The 7,103-nt window shown below is 46.2% G+C and overlaps 1 protein-coding gene across 4 annotated transcripts in view; it reads right to left on the reverse strand.

Moving 5' to 3' along the window:
- LOC105560289 overlaps nt 1–6,277 on the reverse strand; it is a 64,258-nt gene extending 57,981 nt beyond the window's left edge. For all 4 annotated transcript variants that reach the window (XM_012009273.1, XM_012009272.1, XM_012009271.1 and 1 more), the window contains exon 1: nt 5,337–6,277. The gene's annotated coding sequence lies outside the window, so the exon portion shown is untranslated. The remainder of the gene's footprint in view (nt 1–5,336) is intronic.
- Between the last annotated feature and the right edge of the window lie 826 nt (nt 6,278–7,103).

Genomic DNA, 7,103 nt, shown 5'->3' on the forward strand with positions numbered 1-7,103 from the left:
TTTAATATTTTCATGCACGAAGAATAACGAGGTGAATCAATTGAAAAAAATGCACAGTTGCTTTAAAAAAAGATGGAATTACACATTGCAAATTGCATAATTAAAAAAAACGAAAATATGTAATTGGACGTTGCAAATTGCATAATTTTCTTTAAAAGCGAAATAGCCAAAAACAGATTACTGTAAAAGTTAAGGGCCAGTTAAAAGAGAGTCAATAGTTTGCGAGATTTATTTTCTACTCTATTCCGGTATATTTTCACATGAATTATAAAATACCTCTATTGATTTTTTCGACAACCACACCTTAATATTTTCATGCGCGAAGAATAACGAGGTGAATCAATTGAAAAAAAAAATGCACAGTCGCTGTAAAAAAACGAAAATATGTAATTGCACGTTGCAAATTGCATAATTTTCTTTACAAGCAAAATAGCAAAAAAAAAACAGATTACTACGTTATGCTCCCTAGCGCGTGATTTTGCTGTGATATAATTTTTCCCGAAGCAGTAATTTACGAGTGATTTAGGGTAGTCGAGCGACACATCCCGTATGCGTGCATAAAATACACGATAATCCATTTGTGAATTCGTTGCTTCACTCACAACCGTTTTCGTCTCCGTCGGACAGCGTCCATCCATATTCGTTAGGATTAACACAGAAACATGTGCCGTAGAAACGTGATTTTCGAGAAAAACGCAACAATTAACGATCTATGCAGAATCTCGTGTAATTCGTATCTCCATCATTTCGGTACACAAAGTCCGATGCCGATAATCGGTGATATATCGTGGGTTACTGGTGACAGTGCGCGCCCGCCTGTAGCGTACCTGAATGAGCTTACGGAAGTGGTGACCGCTACTCCCCTTATAAAATTACGCGCGCGCCGCGAAGATTTACGGGCAATAACGCGAGAATCTCGGCTGCCCGCGAAACTCGAGGGGGGGGAAAAAACATTGCCGCGGCGCCGCGTAACACAAGAAGGCTATTCCAACGGGTGTAACGTCCGACGTTGGCCCCCGGGTAGGGGTTCGGAAATGGAACGACATCCGATAGCGGGCCGTCGGCCGTGAGAACCACTTTGCCGTCGCACCGCTCATTGAGGGCGGATAGGTAGGCAGGCGGCTGCCAGACTTGGCCTTTCACACATCGCGGGGCTCAGGAAAGGCGAGGGCTCTTATAAAGAACGGAATTGCTTTCTCGAGAAACATGCCCCGCTTCCGCGGCAAAGAACGTACGAGTGGGTGCCTGAATTACTTTTAGCTGCAGATATATTCCTCGGAGGGACGATTTCTCCCGCGAGATATTCATCTCCGTCCAAATTCGCGACTCTGAATGGGCCGGCGACGGCGGCGGGGCACATACTTTTCCTCTCCTAGGAGATAACGTGATTTATCAGAATACAGGCTTGCCGTGCACTTCTTTTCTCTTCGGTTCTGCCGGATCTCTGTAACGAGGGGAGGAATTGAAAGGACTAATCGAAATTCTTCAATGTCGCCAGCGGTAATTAACAACGTCAGTGTTTCCTTGACCACACCTGGCATCTTTGATCAGACAGAAAATTTATTGCGAAAAATATTACCTCGGCCAGGGACCTCCCTACGGGCGTCATCGGTGAGACGCCCGCCTAGAGTGTAGGGAGAGGCCCATGTTCAAACCCTGGCGGCGGTCATATTTTTCGCAATAAATTTTCTGTATTATTAAAGCATGCCCCGGGTATGGTCAAGAAAACACCGACGGAAGAATTAAAATTCCTGTACCGCGACAGAAATGGCTACACGCGAAAACCGACGACTAAGTCTCCGCCCTGTTTTATCCCCCAGGATTTTCACACGAGTGGCTTTCGCGCGGCGATAATGAAACTTTTGACACTTTTCAAGTGCAACGGGCCGTCAATAAATGTGAAATGCTTGATTAAGATTGTGTTCATCACGGGGATGGGACAATACGTTCTGATCCACATTACTTGCGCCGAAGAGACCATTTCTCGCAACTTGATATTCCACTTCGGGGCTTTATCTAGACAGGTTGATGAATTATTGAATTGTGCCGGTATAACGGTAGACGCCACTTACGAGAGCTCGTCAATGATGTACACTCGACACTCGACGGGCATAAAAATGTTCGGACACGTGGCGCGAATCGTCGAGTGTACGTGCATCAAGGGAAGATGAAGCGATAGTCGTGGTAGTCGGTAAGGAAAGTCTATATATACACGCAAGTCGGTTTGCTATCGCCGTTACAACCGCGAGACAGGGTGATGCTATGTTAGGAGTTGAATCGATGGGTTTACAGTAAAATTTTCTTATAACCTCCGTTCTCGCGAAAATTGGATCGAAATGTGGCATCGTGTTTCCTGCCGAGCTTCGTGCATAACTTTCGACGACACTGCGCTATTAGTGGATTCGATTCAGCAGCATCTCGTTCCTTTGTCTTTCTCGCCCGCACACGCGGATAAAAATAATACTCTATTTAAGGAAATAAAAACGGTGTTGGTATTTTACTGGAATATCGCCAATCATTCGATCTGCAATTATTTTGTAAAATGGAGCGCTAGGTTTTTCTAGCTGTATTTTTCAAAGCCGCGTTTTTACAGTCGCTATTAATAGACTCCGAGCGATTCGCGTTGCAATATAATTAAAAATTGTCAGAGTACAAAGGTGACAGAAGAATCGCGATTTTTCGGGATTTTCGTGATTAATCGCGGACGAATTTCACGTTTCCACGTATCTTATATAGTCTTAATTAATTTTTTTTAATACGAGATTATCAGTTCCACCATTTCAACTTTGATAACTTTTCTGGATATCTTTTCAACGCGAAGAGAAGAAGAATGAGAAAAGTTTGTGCAGAGCACGGTGTAACGCACAAGCCGGGGCGAGACTTTATTTTGTTGTCCAGTGAGAATTCGCCCAATGAATTCGTAATCTCCCATAGGATTATTCATTCGACACGCGTCGACTGCGACATGAAAAGGGCGAGGGAAATTAATAATCAATGGGACGCGGGGATATTTTTTTTCCGCGCGCACGCATTACGGCAAGCGCGTCTTCCCTTGAATGAAAATTGACCTGCTTTATTTCTAAACGAAATGTATAATATCTCGTCGAAGCCCGAGGAGAATTTTAACGTTTTCCATTGTTACGTCGTTACACAATGGCGTCTCGACAGAAGCGCGTGGTTTGATATTTGTTACGCCGTGTTACGCGGCGTACATTATACGTTTGCCTCAGATGAGCTCTATTCTATTCATTTTGATGATTCGCCAGGGGATATTTTAATACATAAACTGTGAGCGTCATTCGCGCGTCGCCCGCTGAATTTGTTTCAACCGTGTTATTACGGTTCCTAGTTACACAGCTACCTCCGTAGTTACATAAAAGTGAATAAACCGCGGAACTAATTAACGCACGTTTCATGCGGGCAAAAGATTTCGCGCAACCAAATTGAAGATAGTCGAACTATTAATGTCGCGCTCCCGGGAAAGAAATTACTTTCGCCCGCGGAATTACGCTCAAGTTCCTCCCGCGGGGTAATTTTATTTGCATACATTTCCATGATCTGGAAAAGTAGAAATATCGACCGTACAATTTAACATAATTAATTTGCACCTTCGTTTGAACGCTAATTATACGTTAGGGTACATTAAGTGTACCTAATCGCACGTAATCGCTCGATTATTTAATATCGAGAGCCACGCCGAGAGCGATTCGAAGCGGCGCCGTTTGCTCGGCAGTTCGCGGCCGGTGCCTCGCGACGCGAGAGTTAATAAAAGTCTTGGATATTTACTCCCCCCGCCCCCCGCGATTTTCTCTTTGCTGCACTTTGTTTATCTGTGCTTGAAGACGATGGGAAAACCACGATGCGGCCGCGCTATACGCGCATTCTTGCGTTACGTGCACGGCATCGATAAGTCTTCCCTCTCGTTCCACTTTGAAATATTAATTTATGTGATATCCGCTGCGCGAACAAAGTCTGAAGTTGAACTTATGATTCACGACTCTCCGGTATCAACAATATCGCGAGGGTTTCTGCTTTGGTACTGGTTTCCTTGGAGACCGCATGAAACCGACCGCAGGAAAACGGAGAAGATGGGGAAACATCATTACCACACTTTTCTTACGTTACGGCACTCCGCATCTCGAACCTTTGACTGTCTCAGCAAATAGATACTTAGCTAAGACGGCTCTCGATATTAAAAGTAACAAACAAACAAAAAACAGCGGGCACCGAGAGGTAATAAACAGCGGGCTCGGGGAGCGGGAGGGGGTAATAAGTGAAATTAATTAATGAACAGAAAAGCGGTCATTGAGAGGCTGCGCGGTCACCGGTGCGTGATTTATTCCTACAACGTTCTTTAATCAGTAATAAACGTAATTACACGCCGAGCGTTTCGGCGCTACTTTAAGCCACATCTTCAACGATGCGGTAACAAGCAAAATAGAGTAACCTCGTGTTCTCTAACGAGCCGGATGAGTGCTTTTCATATTGAATGTATTTCGCGCGTATATTTCGCGGGTGAGATCCGAGTGGAACTTTCGCTAATGATCGTAGCGCGGAGGGTCCGAAAAACGTGACAGTAAAAAATGGGGCTTCGGTTAAAACCTGGAGTAACTCCATATCTTAACAAAAAGCGATCGGTAGAATTGAATTAGTGGTTGTCGAAAGACAGTTACGATGTAAAATGAAAAGCTAGACGGTATAGATAGAAAACCAGGTGGACGAAAGCTATAAAACGATAAATTGGGAGGTGAACCTTATCTCGGTTACCGTTACATTGGACTATTCTTCCGTGGCTCGTCGGGGAACGAGAGATTACCTTATTTTACCGCATCGTCGAAGATGACTCGAGGTAGAGCCGTGACGCTCCATGTACAATTACGTGTCTTATTACTAATTAATGAACGCTGGCAGAAATAACTAACGCAACGCACCGAACTCTCAATGCTCCCGTTTCCGTTTGTTACTCCTCTGATTTTCTATTTGCGGTCCACTTCGCTTTTCGTACTTTGCTTTTAGTTCCTTTTGCTCGCGAGTATATATTTTCCCAGTAACTACTTTAGGATCGGCTTCACGGAATTAAAGGTCGAACTGTATCTCTATTTCCCCTGGTACTTGTAGAAAATCGAAGACAAAACGCGAGGTATTTTTAGAGATAATTACGAGGGGGGAATACCGTGGATTTCATTTTATCGCCGCGGTAAAAAGAAATAACGACGAGTAAAATTGCGTGTAAACGCTGCCTTCGAAAGGGGACAAAATGCGTGCCGAGAACTACTGTTTCTACGGGGTACACCTCGCCCAATAATCTCCACTTCATCAAGGTATCTCCAACTTACCCGATGCATGATCGCGGCTCGCATTATCAACCGGCCGATTGTGTCTGCCCAGCGCGTCTAGAGTCCGCGGGAGACAGCGGGGGAAAGTGTACAAACGGAACGCATCGAACTCGCGCGATGCGGCAGGAGGGGGAGGGGGAGAAATTCGCGCGATGCCGGGAGTGAGAAGGGTACGAGGGAATGCGAAAGTTTCCAAAGTTCCGCGGAGCGGTTTACGGCGGGGCACACGCTCGGAGCGTAGATCGATAGTGACGTGGCGAGATAAGCCAGGAGGAAAGCGAGGAAAGAATGCGAGGGAGGGAGGAAAGTGAAGGTGGAAGGCCGCGGGCACGAGAGGCACGCACGCACGCACGCACTCGATGTGTTCGCCACCGGCGCGCACGCAACAGCCTGGGGAGGGCACGTCCTCACGCCACGAAGGCCCGCGCAGCACTGACTCTTTCTACTGGGCGCTCACTCCGCCGTGGTCCGCGACTCGACTCGATATGCGAGAGGGCGAGAGAGAGAGACGAACGCGGCGCGCATCACGGCGGAGCGAAACTGATAACCAGGGGGCTCGCTTTGGCGGGTGAGTAGCTAATGAACCGGAAAATCGGAATAATACGGACGACACACGTTTATACGGTTTGCAGTGCGAGACAATGCAGTTTTGGCCAGATGCATCTTTCCCGAAAAAGAACGGCGTCGAACTTGCGAAGATTGTATCTCGATTTTACGCAATTTCCGGCTTGTTCTGGTCCAGAATGGAACGCTCAGGCAGAAAAACCGAAGGCAATAAACCGCTGAGGACATTGTGGTGTACAGATTTGCGGCGTTACTGGCCTTGCTGTGGTATTAGAAAGATAAAATAAGATAAAACAAGATAATGCCCGCTGGGCGTTCGTATAGGCGTTGGTTGTACATGATTTTGGTCAGCGGTTTACCCCCTCGAGAAAAAACCGAAAATTGCGTAAAATCGAGATACGATCTTGCGAAAGAAATCAGTCGAGGGGGAAACCACTGAGGGTATTGTGGTGTACAGATTTGCGGCATTACTGGGCATTACTGGGCATTTTTGGGCATTAGGCCTTGCTGGGGCATTATACAGATAAAATAAGATTAAGTAATGCCCACTGGGCATTAGTGGGCATTGGTGTACAAGATTTTGCTCAGCGGTTTCCCCCTCGAGATCGGTCGATTTGTCGCGAGAATCTTGGTCGCGAACCGGCCCACGGGGTGACCTGCGCGGGAGACGCGAGTTCTATCTGGATGCGACATACGCGCGGAATTAGGTATAACGCGCGATTGGGCGTTGTTTGAGAATTTACGTTAATGAAATATAATTGCGTTTACGGTTCATTTGAACAAGTCGATTTCCATTTATGTCATTTTACACACTCGTAGATTAAATTATTCGACGGTATCCATACGGCTCGTATGTAATAATACGTTATATTATTAACGTTTACCATGTTTCTCTCAAAAGCGCGCCGCGCTTCAAACGCGGCGACGTGTACAAATACGCAGCGAAATCAATACCGATCTGAGGCACGGTTGATTTTACAAACGTCGCGAGTCGCCGAGGGTTTCGCGCCGAGCCAAACGAACCTCAAACAATCGGCCGTGATCAAAAAGTGGCGGGCTCTGATTGACGGGGCGCCTATTCTCATCGCGATTACTAATCGCCTCCATTGGCAGCCGGCTTTCGAGGACAACGCGCCGAGATCAATTGATCGATTATCCGTAATCAGATAACTTACACTCGAGCAGAATTTCGAAAGGTCAGAC

Source organism: Vollenhovia emeryi, unplaced genomic scaffold (assembly GCF_000949405.1).
Source record: "Vollenhovia emeryi isolate VEMERY1.0 unplaced genomic scaffold, V.emery_V1.0 DF939234.1, whole genome shotgun sequence".
NCBI lineage: Eukaryota > Metazoa > Arthropoda > Insecta > Hymenoptera > Formicidae > Vollenhovia > Vollenhovia emeryi.